The sequence below is a fragment of the Neophocaena asiaeorientalis genome, unplaced genomic scaffold, assembly GCF_003031525.2.
Source record: "Neophocaena asiaeorientalis asiaeorientalis breed wild unplaced genomic scaffold, Neophocaena_asiaeorientalis_V1.1 scaffold684, whole genome shotgun sequence".
NCBI classification, from domain to species: Eukaryota; Metazoa; Chordata; class Mammalia; order Artiodactyla; family Phocoenidae; genus Neophocaena; species Neophocaena asiaeorientalis.
In genome coordinates, this window is record NW_020174048.1 from 4,811,678 (window position 1) to 4,829,280 (window position 17,603).

Below are 17,603 nucleotides of genomic sequence, written 5' to 3' on the forward strand. Positions count from 1 at the left end.
AAAAATATTTAGGCTAATTTGGAGCTAATTTCATAATACATTTATATAATACTGTCCTAACAATTTATATCCTTTTTTTTTCTTGGAAATATCAGGTGATTTTTTGTGTCATCTTTTCCAAGCAAAATTCTTAGAAGATTTGGAGGTATTTCATACAAAATTCTAGAACAACTTTTAAACAAAAATAAGCGCAGAGTATATCTTTCATTTAATTTTAACTTGTTTTAATCTCTTTAAAGGTTATATTTTTATTTTATGACCAGGATATATACAAACTTACAACCTAGGCAAAACTAAATCTATCTGACCTAACAAAGAATTCATTTCACCTTGCTTTAATTTATGAGCTATTTCTTATTCTTTAATTTTTCTTCTACATCCCATCTGTAGGAATATTCATCTTCTTGATTCCATCCCTCTGCTTACTTGAATTCAAATTATTGCTGGTTCTTTGGTCCTATCTTATTTCTGATGTGTTTGCTATTGCAGCTGGTCCATGGAACATGAACTCCCAGGGCAGTAATTGTCTGACGTTTAAGTTTTCTGTTCCTTCCTACCCCATGTTGCCATGTCACCCTCCTTCCACGTGTAAGACCACCTTTGCATTCATACCGTCATCACACGTTTTACCCTCCAATCTTTGATCTCGCAATTTCCGTTCTTAATTGCTTTCAGAAGTCTCTCACCACTAAACGATGTTGATTGTCTCTTCCCACACCCTGTATTAGAACCGTCCTATGTTTTACTTCTCAGAAGATTGTGAGCATATTTTTAAGTTGTGAGAATGTCAACTTTATGCATTTATTCATAAACATCAAGCTTCACATTATTTTTCAATTTTCACCTTAATATTAAAGAGCTATTTAAAAATTTTTCTACTTTTCTAATACACACTTACTATATGTCATCTTCCATTTAGAGTGACATAACTTGATATAATTTTAAACATATCCTCAAGTATTTAAAACATGCCTCCACTTCATTTCTCACTTTTGTTAATATTGAGATATTAAAACATCTCTCTACAAAGAGATCCACAGTGGTCATTCCTAACTCTTCTTCCTTGCTTCTTTGTGGATGTGTTGGAGGTGGATTGACTTGGGCAGCATAAGGGACTGTAAGTGCCCTGAGGGCAGGGACCATGGCTGTCCTGATCAGGAAAGACATATAGAGATCACCATGTCCAGCTCATAGTAAGAGCTCAGTGATTACGTTCATAACCGGAACCATGACAGTAATATAAAGTCAGCAGTCCTTCCCCACCTCTACATACAGTATCAACTTCTTAATTAATGCTGTAAAAATTACATAGATTTTAAACAAGAGAGCCAGAGTAAATAAAACAGAGAAGCAAAAGACATCATATCCCAAGGAGGGGCAGGAATTTTGATTCCCCCTTAGAACAAATAGGAAAACAGGGAAGCAAATAAGATCAGTGTCTTATTCAGGGTCGCATAATTGGGCAGAGCAGGACCTAATGTGGGGAGTAATTTATTGATAAACTAATTTGTCCTTCTTGTATTTTCTCTCTGCAGCACATCTTCCACAAGCCCCTCCCCACCCCAAGCCCATAAGGTAACTAGGTTCCTTTTGAGGACTTAGATTTTGTTCCTGCTTCAGATTTTTAGATCTCAAAACCAACACTGTTTAAATACAACAGCCCTACCTATCTTTTGTGACAAATTTATTCAAGTGAGGAAGTTAGGAATAAATGTTTTTGAGGACCAGTAGAAGGAAGCTGTCCCCCCTCAGGCTGGAGAGAGATCAAAGGTAGAGTTCTTCTAGGTAGAGCGGGGGAGGGCACGCTGGATTCCATATGGGATAGGTGATCCATGCTTTCAGCAGGCCTGGCTCTGCACAGCCTCCTTTCCAAAGACTACCAGAGCCTCATCCATGACTTAGAAGTGGTAGAGCTGCCAGATCTAAAGGGCCAGGCTGAGGGAGACTCTTAGTGACTCAGCGATAACAAGAGTGGGTCGATAACCCTTTCAAAACTGGTCTCCAGGTCTTTGGTGAGGTGTAGAACTCTGGAATCTAAGCAAATCAGAGAGGAATTCCACCAGTCACTAGGATTAAGCTCCCTGCCAGTGTGGTCGGATGCGGGGGGTAGGTGGGGCGGTTAGTCAGGTATAAGTTTATTAAAGAAGAAAAAAAGAGATTTTTCTTAAAGGGGGATAATTGATTGATTTGTACATTCTTTATTTTCTCTGTGGCATAGCTTTTGTGGAAAGACTCATGGCTGCTCTGTTAATAGCTACATTTCCTGATTCACCAAAGTTTCTTTAGAATCTGACACACAAATCAGGATCTATTGGAATATTTATAAAGATACTTGGCCCTGAGATTTCTTTCTTTTCTTTTATAAATGAATTTATTTATTTTTGGCTGCACTGGGTCTTCATTGCTGTGCGCGGGCTTTCTCTAGTTGAGACGAGTGGGGGCTACTCTTCGCTGCGGTGCACGGGCTTCTCACTGTGGTGGCTTCTCTTGCTGCAGAACACAGGCTCTAGGCAGGCAGGCTTCAGAAGTTGCGGCATGCAGGCTCAGTAGTTGTGGCACACGGGTTTAGTTGCTCCGTGGCATGTGGAATCTTCCTGGACCAGGGATCTAACCCATGTCTCCTGCATTGGCTGGCGGATTCTTAACCACTGAGCCACCAGGGAAGCCCAGCCCTGAGATTTCTTACTCATGAAATATTTAGGTAGTAGCTACGCCAAATGTACTCTTGCTTGGTACAAATATGAAGTATAGCACATTCCAAGAAGGAAGAGTTATGTTAAGTTGACATTCTCCAGAGAATTGCACTAGTTTTGTGGACCAGTATTACCTGATTATGTTAGGTGAGGGATGAGGTATACCTGTGCTGAGTAGTAATTTGTAATATACAGAAGGCTTCTGTAATTTGAGACTTTGGGAAGACAACAAAAGGATTAGCAGACAATGACCTATCTTATGGGATGGGGGTGCTACACATCTGAGGTTGTCTGTCCTTAAGCACAATATCGCAGCCACCGTAGTGCAGCTGCCGTGCACTGCAGTCGTGTGGCTGAAATCCATCCTCTCCAGGGGTTCCTCCTCCTTTGCCAGTTGTGGCTCAGAGAACTAGCTCTTTTCCTCAGATTATCTCCTCTCTTTGTGATCTGCTCCATCATTCAGGAGTGCCCACCTTTTTTTATATTAGCATCAGGGCATTCAGTGATCTCTCTCTTCATCAGAGTTCAACTCTTTGTTACAGAGTCATCATTAACTTTATTTTAAAGTAATTTTCTTTCTCCCAAGATGCACAGCTAATACTTCTCAAGAGGCTGCCTCTGCTCCTGGTACACTCTCAACTGTCCTTCCTGTAATGGGAGAGGTAGCAAGGATGAGAGCCTGGTCCAGGTTGAATTCAACAACATGAAGATTCCTTCCTCAGAAAGAGATGGTCTCTGCAATACTTTCTGTAGATTCTTGCAAAATAGTCCATCTAATATTTAACCGTTTTATTTTTTAATCTTACCAGCTTGAATTAAAATTATTGCTGGTTCTTTGGTCCTATCTTATTTCTGATGTGTTTGCTATTGCAGCTGGTCCATGGAACATGAACTCCTAGGGCAGTAAAAGTAATATATCTCACCAGCATAATGTTCGACCCTCTCTTCAAAATTCTTTAGGACTTAAAAGCTAACCTATCAAGAAATCGAACACTTATAAAAATCAATAAATCAATGAATCAAGTTGTATATGGGATTGCCATAAGAACATAGATTCGTTGGTATTTGTCAGTAATGTCTTACAATAATTTAAGTATACTTGATCAGGGTTTTCATATTCTGTAATTGTAGCTTTTACTATTACTTTTTAAAACAAGCAATGCTCATTCCACTCTCTCTCTCTTTGGCTTCTGACAGTTACCTGATTCCTGGACCAGGTAGAATGCGGCAGATTCCCTCGGCAGATGTAGTCATTTGTAATTACTTATTCATGGACAAGCAAATAGGGACTTTATTCTAGGGTGTAAGGTCCATAATGGTTTTCATCCCCAGGCACAGTCTAATACAGGCCAGAAAACAGCTACTTATGTGCACTTAGAATTCCCCCCGCCGCCCCGGGGAGAGAAACACCGCAATCGGTAAGAATGTTCTAAGTTAGTCACACCCAGGGAATAAGATTGCAAGTCAGAAGCAGTGGAGGAAAGCCAAGGTAGTAGGAAGTTTACAGGCTTATTTATCTATTGTACGTGGCATCACAATGAGGTAGAACCGGAGAGCAAACAGAGTTATGCTCTTGTAAATTGCTTGCTCGATGGTTCTCATATACCTGCTGGGCTCACTTCTGCTTTGTCATAGGTGGATCTGGACCTACACCAGTGGGGCTTCTGTTTGTTTGCAGCTTCTGGTCTCCACTGTATAAAGTTCTTCTCGGTTTATAAGCCATTTCAGTTCCTCCTCACTTTCCAGAAAAAGTTGGAAATTTCCATGATTCTCACTCACCCCTCACAACCACATACATTTACCTGATAGTTCTGGTCGCCTAGACAATGTTTGTTGCCAGATGTAGAGTAGAGAAGGCATTTAAAGAAGTTTTTCAGGATTCCTGCTTTAGGAGAAGAAATCGAGTTATTCCTCCCTCACCCCCGCCCCTTCTTCTTTTTTTACAGCAAGTTCTACTAAAGTCACTGAATATGAATCCACAATTAAATATCATACACACGTTTCCCCTTTGTAGCTACGTTATTCTCACTTTCATTTTCTGAGTGAGGATTGTTGTATGAGGATTGAATACATTCATTCAAAACCTTATAAAAATCTTTGCCAGGAGCAGTCAAGTTAGCCAACCTGTAAATGTCTTCACATAATTGATACATGAAGATGATCTCTAACCAACAAATGGCTACATTCTAAAACTTCTCAGGAACGTCATTTAGAAACCATTCTCCTCTAGAAGCTACATCCATGGTGGCTGTGTTCATGGAGCTCCTCAGACTCTGAATACCTTGGGGTGTTCCTGGTCATCTCACTGCCTAAGAGCAGCATCGGTAGAATCAGCTGGAACAAGGCTTCTAAGCAAAGAGGGTCTGGGGTTCAGTGAGGCCCCAGAACCCCTTTACTCCAGCTGTATCCGTGCTAATAGGTTCAAGGGCTCCTTCTCTTACCTTCTCTGAGCGATTACAGGAGGCATCTATGATCCTAGAAGTGCTAGTTTCAAAGCGGGGGCTTTGGAGAGATGGGCTTGTGGATGGTGGGGTGAGGCTCCTAAGAGACCTTAGGACAAAGAAGTGGGAGGATAAAGGCCTAGCGTGTGCGTTTGTAAACACTGTAGAATGAAAAGTTTAATTTCTCGGTTTTTCTCAGCCAGCATTTTAATGACTGGTTGTCCTGTCCTTGTAATGCCAAGATCCATGTTCTTTATTTTTGATGACCAACAGCTGCTGGTCCTGATTTATCCATGCAGATCCATGTCAAGACAGAACACTATTCAGGGTGTCTAGTACTCCCTTCCTGCCCCCAGTGCCAGCATGTGGTCCCTTGAAATCTCTAAAGGTCTTTGTTTTGTTTCCTCTCTTTCTTTTCGACTAGGCTCCCGTGATGCACTCATATGAGGCAGATGGGCTCCTTCCCAGGTTTCCTTTCTCTCCTCGTGAGTGATGATGGTGTGCTGATGTGTTGAGAGTCAATTTTCCATGGCTTTCTGATTTCTCTGCCTGTCTTTTGAGAGAGATGTGACTGCCGGTGTCCTGGACTCTCTCTTTAAGGATGTTCGTACATTCTTGAAAGATAGAGCTGGTGGCTCCCCCTGAAGCAAAGGGCAGGCGTGTTTACGCTCCAGTGTAATAATGTCTCCCTCTGGCACTACCTGTTATAAAAGATTCGGGTTCCGTGAGCTCAGAGTTCCTCTGCTGCTAACCCAGCCCACTGTCTGGGCAGGTGTCATCCTGTGGGTATTGGGGCTTGAGGAAATGGCACAAATGCCAATTCCCTGGCTACCGTGATTGCTGTGAATAATAGATGTTCCTTCTTGGACCCAGGAATCTGTCTGTCTTGACAGTACCCATGAAACTGTCACATACTAACTTATAGTTTAAAAGTAGGGTGAAAGCTCAGATGCTTCGTCATTCTCGATGCTAGGTTTCCTAAGGAAATTGTGCTGGGTTGCTGGAGTGGTAAATAGATGAGGTGTAGAGATAGGAGGGAGGGGAGGTAGACCTTCTGTCATCGCTAGATGCCCTACTACAGACCTAGCTCTGGACCAAGGTGGAGTAATGTGAGAAACGGAGACAAGGATGGAGGGGGAGACATGGAGGGTCCTAGGGAGTGTGACCTCAGGGAGGCTGGGAAGGACAAGTGTGAGAGCAGGGGAAATCCAAAGTGGCTGCCGAAGGGATAGGATGACAGTTCTCCACCCTGACCCTAATGTGATCGCGTGGCTGGACCACATGCTGTAGCTCTTCTAGCACGATTGTTATTTGTAAGGGATGCTTGCATACCGTTTATGAATTGTCTTCAACTGCATGTCCTGTGTAGAGCCTTGAATAAGTGGCACCTTTTAGGTATGCAGTCACGTAGAGGAGGAGAGTGTTTGGGAAATGGCTTAATTGGAACATTTAAAAAAATACATTAGCCCTGGACTCTGTGTTGCCTTGATTACAACGTACAGTGTGATTTAAAATATGATTTTGTGTTCTTGAAACTGGTAGTTATCTATGTACTCAGGGTCAGAGCAAGCCCTCAGTCAAGGTCCACATGCAGATGGCGATACATTCATGAGAGTCTACTCTTGCAGGTTTTCTCAAGATTAAGAACATTACTTTTTCCCAAATATGACAATCCACTTATTGTTCCTCTTGGCTCTGTAAGCCACGGAGAAGGATTTTCTTTTTGTTTATATCCAGGGAGGAAATTCTAAACTTTTCCTTTCTTCTTTCCTATATATAAACATATTTCTTGATTCTAATATTTGTATAAAGAAAGCAAAGGAAGGTTATTCAGAAATAGACATCATCCAAGTATTTAAAAATGTTCAGAATGTCACCCCCTCCCCATTTTAAACAGGAAAATATCACCGTTTTTTCTAGGTGTCTAAATTAAGAGTAAAATACTTGGAAAAGTAGTAGCAGCACCATTTATGAATGGCTAACATGTGCATAGCTTTGGGGGAAATAGCCTACTTTTTATTTTCCATTCACTGCAGGTAAAGTGACCAGCTTCATTTATTTCTTTTTCTTGCTTTGTTCTTAAATTCTCTCCAGGCTTGAGTTTTTGCCTCCATAACAGTCTAGGAGTGTGGTGATAAATGGAAGCTCTATTTAACTCTGTGGTTTTGCGTTAGGGTGGCAGCTCCTGAGGAATCCTGTCACCTCTGTCAGCATGGAATTTTTGTTTCCAATTATAATGATTCTCTAAATAATTTGGAAGAACAATAATTAGATCTGTGTTTATTTTCTACTTGCTGTGTGTGGTCTTATCCTGTACTCTTCTAATTTAATCAAGTTATTTCTAAGATCCTAATTTGTACTTCTTCTGTGCTGAAACACTGACATTTTATTGACCTAATTCTGTAACTTTTGCCATCGCAGGCTTATCTACCTTAGATGTTGTTTCTTTTTGTCCTGTCATTTTCTCTGCGCAGCTGGTCCTCTCTCCAGACCACCCACCTGGATTTAAGGTTTCAGCTGTTCTGTTCCATAACACAGTCTAGGAAACTGGAACGGACTTTTAATTGGTAGAGCACGTGATATTAGGTTTGCCTCATTAATTGATCAATTCAAATATACTTAAATGAACCCTAGGATGACCTCTCATATTCTCCAAGCATCACTGGCTATTTGATTATTTTACACCTGTCAACAGGAGATAGTACGGGAAGAATTTCTGAGTCCATCAGCTGGTCAGGCCTCAAGGCAGCATGGCTTTGGAAGCAATAGTGGAACCACATACGAAACTACACACTGAGTGTGGATGGAGTTATTTTGATCCCACATGGGTAGGAGCACATCAGTTTAGCACGATTCTATTCTTGACTCACTTGTTGGCAATTTAGAAAGAGTAATCCATTATTTCTTTTTATCTGTCAGATAAGGACAGTGATATCCATTTTGCTCAATGGGTGGCTATGGAAGAATACAAATAGAGAATATAAACGAAGCTCTCAGACAGTCTGAATTTCAATAAAAATTCATGAAAGCAATATTAACAGCTTTATTGAGATTACAGTTTATATACTATACCATAGTCACCATTTAAAGTATACAATTCAATGGTCTTCAGTACTTTTATAGATATGTGCAATCACCAGCACAATCTAATTTTAGATCATTTTTAATCACCCCAGAAAAGTATCCCCAAACCCATTTTGCAGTCACGCTCCACCCTTCTGCACCAAGTCTTTAGCAACCACTAATCTTTTCTGTCTCTATGGATTTGCCTATTCCGGACATCTCATAATTGAAATCATACAATTTGTGGTCTTTTGTGACTAGTTTCTTGCACTTAGCATAATATTTTCAAGGTTCATCCATGTTGAACCTTTTTACTGTGTGGTATAGCATTCTTACAGATATACCACAATTTTTGAACCTATTCACCTGCTGATGGACATTTAGATCCGTTCCAGTCTTTGGCTATTAAAAATAAAGCTGCTGTGGACATAAGTGTACATTTCTTAGAAGGACAAATGCATACATTTCCCTTAAGTAAATACCTAGAAGTTAAGTGGCTACATTAAATGGTTAGTACATACTTAGCTATTTAAGAAACTGTAATCTCATCACATCCACAGATCTTGCCTCCACTCAAGGAGAGGGTATTATACAGGGCATAAACACCAGGGGACTGAAATCTTAAGGACCATCTTAGAATTCTGTCTAACACAGTCAAGATATACTATGCTTTCAAATGTTTTCGTGGATTCTACTTGCTAAAATTTTGTTTAGAATCTAGGCATCTATGTTCATGAGGTATTTTGGTCTATTGTTGTCTTATAATATCTTTATCTTTTTATTATAAAGGTAATTCTAGACTCAAGGAATTCCTTAGGAAGTACTGCGTTAATTCCCTCCTCTTCAACTTTCAGGAACATTTGGTGTAAAACTGGAGTTATTTCCTTCTTAAGCCCTTGGTAGAATTCACTAGTGAAGCCACCTGGATTTGGAGTTTTCTTTGTGGGAAGACGTTTAATTACACATTTAATTTCTTTAGCGGATATGGGATTCTCCAGTTTATCTGTGTGAGTGTGAGAGAGAGTGAGCATGCATGTGCTTTTGTAGTTTGTGCCTTTCAAGGAATTTGTCCATTTCACCTACTTCATTGAATTTACTGGTATAAATTTGTATATAATATTTCCTTATCATATTAATGCATGTAGAAACTGTAGTTACACCTCTTCTCTCCCATAATGATATTGGTAATTTGTCTTTTTTCCTGATCAGTTTCACTAGTGGTTTGTCAAACTTGATTTTTCTCAAAGAAACAGCTTTTAGTTTCATTGATTTACTGTAGTCGTTTTCTGTTTCTATTTCAATAATTTCTGCTTTGATCTTTATTTCCGTTGCTTACTTGGAGTTCTGTATCTTTTTTGAGCTTTTTAATTTTTTAGTTTAAGATGAAGGCTTAGGTTCTGGATTTGAGATTGACCTGTTTCTTTTTTTTTTTTTTTTGCAGTACACGGGCCTCTCACTGTTGTGACCTCTCCCATTGCAGAGCACAGGCTCCGGATGTGCAGGCTCAGAGCCCATGGCTCATGGGCCCAGCCACTCCGCGGCATGTGGGATCTTCCCGGACCAGGGCACGAACCCGTGTCCCCTGCATCGGCAGGCAGACTCTCAACCACTGTGCCACCAGGGAAGCCCGGGATGATTATTCTTTGAACTGATGTCCAGTGTCTTGCCATTTTTGTTTTATATATTTTTCCTTTTGTTTGTTGTTTTAGGTGAGAGTGTAAATCACATTCGTTTTGCTTTATCATGATTGGAAGTGGAAATCAGCTTCTCTTTAAAAGCTGAATTCTATTTGTGTGGCTTTATCATAGTTTATTTAGTTAATTCCCTGTTGCTAGACCTGTATGTTCTGAATTTTATTTGTGTGCAAGTGTAGCCATAGGACAGAGTCTAAAAGTGCGCCAATTGAATTAAATGGTAAGTTCATCTGTAATTTTGATGATATTTCTAGATTTCCTTCCATAGGTATTGTACAATTTTACCTTCCCTCCAAGTGATATTCGAGAATGAATGCTTTTTATAGGTTTGGGGATATATACAAGAGGAGGAATGCCTCAGTATTTAATGACTATTTCACCAGATTTTATTCCTAATTCACTCTCCTGACAGTTTTGTGACACAACAAAAAAATATCACAAGACTAAGTCTACAGAGTGGATGAACAAATCTCTCCTCTTCGGGCTAAGAATCGTAGCGACTACATACTTTTGTCAATTTTTTAAAAGAAGCAATTGAATGCTATATGTTCTTCTCTGAAACAGACATTCTTTCTGTGATGGTCGATTTCACTTTCTTGGTTTGGAGGTTCAGTTTATCTGAACAATCCTGAGAATAGATACCCCAGATATAATTCCTTCCAAGAACCTAAGGAGAATCAGAGTTTGCCATGTCAAGTGCGAATTCCTCTATTGCAGTTATATGCTCCTCTCTCCTACATAGCCTCATCCTCCTGTATTGGCCAATCTGAAATCTATATGAGGACTGTGTTATAGGCTGGTAAGAAGTGTAGTAGAAGAAAACAGTCAATGAGACTCGAGCGGTACTTGTTCTCCAGATATGCTGTTTACATATTCAAATCTTCATGCAGTTTAATCCCCTACATTTGAAATAGTTTTCTCTCCTTATAATTTTACCCAGTGAACTCCAATTCTATTAATGGCACCAACTACCCAATAGTAGATAATGAGAAGTAGATACTCAAGCTAGATGTGTTTAGATGTTCATGCAAAACAGTGGGGAAAAGGTCATACTCACTCATTCTCCTTGCGATCTGAGTGGCCACTCCTAAGATAGCACTTTATGCAGATTGCTTAGGTTTTTTTATGGTTCTGTTTGCTGTGACCAGTCTCTTCTGTACCACAGGCCATTTACTGGTAGGTTCTCTCTGCCTCTCCCAAAAAGATGATAAAAATCACATCATCGTGAATGGAAAAGAGGCAGAGGAGATGATTAAGAACTGTTTTAAGATTATTTCTTACTCATGCCTATGCAGGCTGGAAAGGAAATATTCAGAAATAAGAACACCTGAGAACTCAAATCAGTACAGTTATATGTATATATATGTATGTTTTGTTTTGTTTTTTTTGCAGTACGCGGACCTCTTACTGTTGTGGCCTCTCCCGTTGCGGAGCACAGGCTCCGGACGTGCAGGCCCAGTGGCCATGGCTCACGGGCCCAGCCGCTCCGCGGCATATGGGATCTTCCCGGACCGGGGCATGAACCCGTGTCCCCTGCACCGGCAGGTGTACTCTCAACCACTGCGCCACCAGGGAAGCCCTATATATATGTTTAAAAAGATTTGCTTCAGGGCTTCCCTGGTGGCGCAGTGGTTGAGAGTCCGCCTGCTGATGCAGGGAACACAGGTTCGTGCCCCGGTCCGGGAAGATCCCACGTGCCGCAAAGCGGAGGCCACAACAGTGACAGGCCCGCGTACAGCAAAAAAAAAAAGATTCGCTTCATGGGGAAAATAAATTTTCTTCATCTCAACTGACTTTTCAAGTTATAATTTTAACCCACAATATAAATTTAAATTTAATTGAAATAACATACACAATGATTACTTCTCTGCATGACATAACCTAGGGAAATAACTTAGAGGCAAATTACTGGGAAATCAGCAAAGCTTTCTTTTTTGTGACAATAAAGATTAGCATTCTCCAAGTAGTTGAGCAAGCATAAGAATCAAGTTCAGTGGTGACATAAAAATAAGAAACATTTTAAGGAGTTACTTATAGGTGGTTATAGAATGTCTGTAGCTCATAGGAACATTGAATGATTTGTCACTGCTAGTAGGATAAAGGAACTAATTTAAAGGCATTTAAAATTATGTTTATATAACTGAGATAGATAAATATGTAGGAGAGTTGTTTTGTGTATACATTTAGGCATAATCGATCTAATTGCCCATTATACAATCACTATATTGGAAAAATATTTATCTTAAGGTCAAGTCCATTTTTCATGTCACCTATAATGATTCTATCAGGAATTCCATATCCCAATTTCTCATCATTGTTATCTTAGCTTCTAGATGTATTTGTATTTTTAATCTTACTTTAGTGTTCTTCTAATTTGGAAGATAATGCCACAAATATCATCAAAAGCAACATTAAAACCAATGATTTATAATCTATTTGGGTGACCAGATACCATAACCTAGAGACTAATGATTATCAGCCACTCCCTGTATACCAAACAATGTGTATCACTGACATCTGAGCAGAGCTAAAAATGAATCAGGCAATCTGTTGGTCAATCATTGATGTGTAAGTCACACTAGGCACAGTGGTGAAGACAAACCCATGATCTCCCAGAGCTGCTTTTATGGTTCAAGAAGCAAGACAGTTCCTTGAACATGCATGATAGATGCAAATAGCAAGTGGACCACATGGCCTGATGGCAGAAGTACATCTAGGAGATGCAAGAGCTCAGAGACTCTGAAACCACCTTGGAGTCATGGAGGGGGAGGACGCAGGAGCTTCAAGATGGAGCCATGAGCTGGGCTTCGATGGACAATAAACAGTTAAGGAGTTCGCTTTCCCTGACACTGAGGTTTGGAAAACAATAAGGTAGAAAGAAGCAGAGATTGCATGCAGGGGACCAGGATGTGAAGGTCCTCAGATGCACAGATGCAGGGTTTGCACTCATTCTTCCCCAGCTCTACCTCCACCTCGGAGGATTGGGAACCCCTAGTAATTGGGGGTGTGTTGGAGTTACAGTGGGGATGGATGAACAGAGACACAGACCACCACGGCCCTGTAGCAGGGATGGTTAGTGCAAAGGAGCCTCAAGCTTAAGTGAAGTTTGGAGTCTTTGATTCCAGGGGATGAAAGATTTTAATTAAAGGTATGAGAGAGTTACTGTGATGAGAATAAATAGATTTGTTACCTGAGTGATGGGAACTACTAGGAGACCAGACCGATTTTCACTTTTAAAGGAGGAGGTGGTGAAAGGACCAGCCGTGGGTTTTCAGGGCGCAGCTGTAAGGGGCAATTAAGTTGTCTTCTCAATCTGTTTGGTAAGACCTGGGCTTTTGGAAGACTGGTGTTACCTCTCACATACTGATTATCTAACTCATGGGTCCACAGACTTTCTGTAAAGAGCCAGGTAGGAAATATTTTAGGCTTGGTTGGCCAGGGGTGAAATCAAGGATATGACGTGGGTACTTATATACCATGAAAGGAAACACATTGGTGCAATTTTTTGGACAAAATTCAAAACATAATTGAGCACAGTACTTGGTAATACAGGTGTGCTTATAAGAATGGAATTATTTTTGAGGGCATACTTTTCTTAATCGGAATTAGTGTTCCCTCTCATCCGATCAGAAAATGTTCATCTGTATAAACCGTTCTTAGCTTGTGGGCCAGAGAAAGAGGTAGAGGTGGGGCTAGATTTGGCCCACGGGCCATAGTTCACCAAGTTTGTTGAACCTGGCATAAAAAAATAAGGTTTAGTTTATCAGCACATTTCCTAGAATGGAATGAATAGAATGTGATGGTACTGTTGGTAGAAATGAATTAAATATGATGGGGGCAAGTTGGGGTAGTAGGATCACATGAACCCTCACAAAGAGCAAAGGAAGACTTCTTACTCTTCAGTGTGCTTCCGTGAAAATCAAGAATCAGAATAACTAGAAGTATCGTTTGATACTAAATTAAATTTAATCCTCAGAAATCATTTTAACAACTGATTGTGTTTTCAAGTGCACCCTTTCATGATTCCTAAGGTGGAAGAAAGTGCAAGTATTCATCAATTTCATTGACCTTCTTCTTGGTACATGGAAGCAATGGAAATAGTTGTCCAAATGCTACAGCTCTTAATGGGATAAATATCATTGACTACTGGGTTACAAATTTTACTCGTGTGTATGGGAGAGGGACTAGAGCCTAGAAAGGTGAAGACGGAGTAGAGCATGAATAACAACCACCTAACAATGGGATGAGAAATGCTGGGCAAAGGGCCCCTTGAACTTGAGGCCATGATACACCACGTTCGGAAATCACAGCTGGAATATTTAGCAGATCCAGTGGTAACGTACCAGTTAGGACCCTTTCACGTTTCTTCACCTCACATTTAGTAGCTTTGTAAACATACACAAAAGTGAGAATATTAGCATGAGAACGTTAGTGCATTTTTCACGAGTTAACTGCACACTGAATTGGCCAGACTTGTGCGTGTAAACCATCCAAATCACAGAGGCCAGTCACCACGATGGCTATTCACACTGATACTCTTTTTTTTTTTTTTTTTTGTGGTACACGGGCCTCTCACTGTTGTGGCCTCTCCCGTTGCAGAGCACAGGCTCCGGACGCGCAGGCTCAGCGGCCATGGCTCACGGGCCCAGCCACTTCACGGCATGTGGGATCTTCCCGGACGGGAGCACGAACCCGCGTCCCCTGCATCCGCAGGCGGACTCTCAACCACTGCGCCACCAGGGAAGACCACATTGATACTCTTGGTTGCAGGTGCCTGGCAATTTTGCATTGTATTCAAATCTCCTGTTCTCTCTTTTCTAACGTTTTATCAGTGTTGTCAGTGTACAGCTCTCTTTGTTAAGAATAAAAGCTACGCACGAATGAAACCTCCAATATGACAATAGAAACAAACTCACTCTAGATGAGGAAACATTTGCTATTTTATTTTTTTTAATTAATTAATTTATTTTAGGCTGCGTTGGGTCTTCGTTGTGTGCACGGTCTTCTCATTGCGGTGGTTTCTCTTGTGCAGAGCACGGGCTCTAGGCGCGCAGGCTTCAGTAGTTGTGGCACGTGGGCTCAGTAGTTGTGGCACGCGGGCTCAGTAGTTGTGGCACTTGGGCTCAGTAGTTGCAGCACACGGGCTCTAGAGCACAGGCTCAGTAGTTGTGGAGCACAGGCTTAGTTACTCCATGGCATGTGGGGCCTTCCTGCACCAGGGATTGAACCTGTGTCCCCTGCATTGGCAGGTGGATTCTTAAACACTGAGCCACCAGGGAAGTCCCAACACTTGCTATTTTAAATGAAAATTTCCTAGCCTGTATAGTCAGGACCAGATAAAAACATGTACTGTTAAGTGTATTCACTTTATTTCTGTTCGTGTTTAACACTGTTATATCTGAAGCCACCCTGTTATTAATCCTTAAATCCCCAGCAAATATTTACTGCATGCTTGCTGAGTCTGTAATCACACCAGGCACCGTGAGGTTCCCATAGATTTTGGAGAAGTAATTCTCCATTCTACAATATTTCAGTCTTGACAATATTTGCTGTTTTTAGGTGATGCGTCAATAGCATTAACGTATAGATACACCGAATTCTATTATCGTAAACATACCAACTATGGAAGTAGTCATGTTCCGTTTTCTTAAAAGATGAGAATTCCTCTATTTTCAGCTATGTTTCATTCCACTCAATGAATTAATCTTTCCGACCGTACTCATGTTTATTTTAGTGTTGTGTAGCACGTTAAAAACTTCTCACTGGTTTTATCAACATCCTATTTTTGTTCTCTGCCTTGCCAGTTTTGGTTTCTTGATTAACTTTTGGTAGTATGAAGGAAAAAAATGTGTATCAGAATTGGAGCATTTTAAGGAAGCCAGAAAGTCATCAATTTCAATTTCCCAGACAACGAAGAATTTTTGTTCTTCAGGCTCCAGGCATAATCGTTTCCCATTTCCACAACTGTGACTTCTTTATGTTGTACTGTTGTTTCACCCTCCCCCCTACACTTGCTGGTTTAAACAATCATGGGGAAAAGAGAAGAAATATTTATCCTTTTTCTATCTCCTTGATGCTTTCTTTGCCCCCTCAGTGTTCTCTCCAAGAAGATAATTTTTGGTTTCTCTACATCTTTGTTTCCTATCCAAAAAAGATTTGAGATTTTCTCCAATGATGCCCCCTTCCAAGTCACATACATAGAAATGTATCAATAGAAAGATTGGTAGATAGGTTACATAGATATAGACAAATGTTTATATGCACACATAGCTACATGCATTCCTTTGAATGTTGCTTGCTCAGAATCGATGACTATATTCCAGGTGTGTTTCAGCTTTTCTCCTTTATATTCTAGTTGCTAATGGATGCCCTCCTTACCCATGCTTGTGTAGGGGATCAATCTATGAGAGAGGTTACATTATTCCCACAATTAAAAGAAATCACATAAATGATATTTCTCATTAACATTTTCTTTTTTCTTTCTTGGTAATTTGATATGACACGAAAGGAGTTCATAGCCAAGAGTAGTCATGGGTGCCTAGGATGGGCTTCAGGGTGTCTGTGAGCTCTGGAAGTTGGCATATATTTCCCTCTCCTTTATTTACTATAGCATGCCCTTCTTATCAGCCTCCTGAAACCCATTTTGCACTAAGGTAGAATATAAGTGCATAACCAATGACCTCGGTGAATATTTTAATTAGTAGCTTGGAGGCGTTCTGAGCATTTATTAAGTTTTATTTTACAAGTGTTGTAGAAAACTCTCTCTCAATATAGAAAATTGTGGGCAAACTAGTTTTAGGTAGACAATTTGGTTACCCTCTTATCCCTCAGATCTTTATAAAATAGGAAGGATAATGCTATCCTCGTGTTTGAAAATTAAGGAACACACGTAAGAGTGCTGTTGACCCAATGGAATCTCCTTATTTATTTATTTTTACTTTAATAAATACTCTATGCTAGACTCTTTTCAAAATCCTTTACAAGTTTTCATGCATTAAGTGCTCATAATTCCTACCGCATAGGGTTGTTATCATCATAACTAAACTATAAGAGAGGAAACTGAGGCACAAGCAAGCCAAGTGGCTTGCCCAAAGTCACGTACAGGTGTGGAAGAGCTAGGATCTGAACCCTTCTGTTTGTAGAGCTCATGGATTTTATTTTTTCAACAACAGTGCTGTCCTATGCTACTTCCCAACAGCTGGAAAAAAAAATTTGGAAAGGGGATCTGTGAAGAATGGTCAAAACTGTTTTTCTATGCCGTCCCTTGAATCCCTGTAAGACTCCCCCAAGATTGATAGGAGAATCATTATTCTAGAGCCAGTGGTCCCACAGCTGTTGGCAATTCAGCTCTCCTATAACCCTCTAGACGTGTCAGAAAGCAGCTGTCGGAGAAACTGAGCTGCCAGCAGCTGCTGAGCGAACACCTCCCCGTGTGCGACAGCGTGACATGGTATCAACAGGGCAACAGAGGCTTATCCTGGGTGAGGGGCCAGGGCAAGACAATCTCCTCCCATTTGGGATTGCTTTTTCCAGGGGAAGGTTTGGAAGCAATAACTAATTCTAAAACACGGGAGGGAGTTAAGGCATCTTGGTGTTTATAAAAATCACACCCAGAAGTACACATGTGCTCTTCCAATGGGGATTTAATTCAAAGCTGGTGATTAATGAAGATCTCAGAATCTGCGTATGTGTAACAGTCACGTAAACTCATT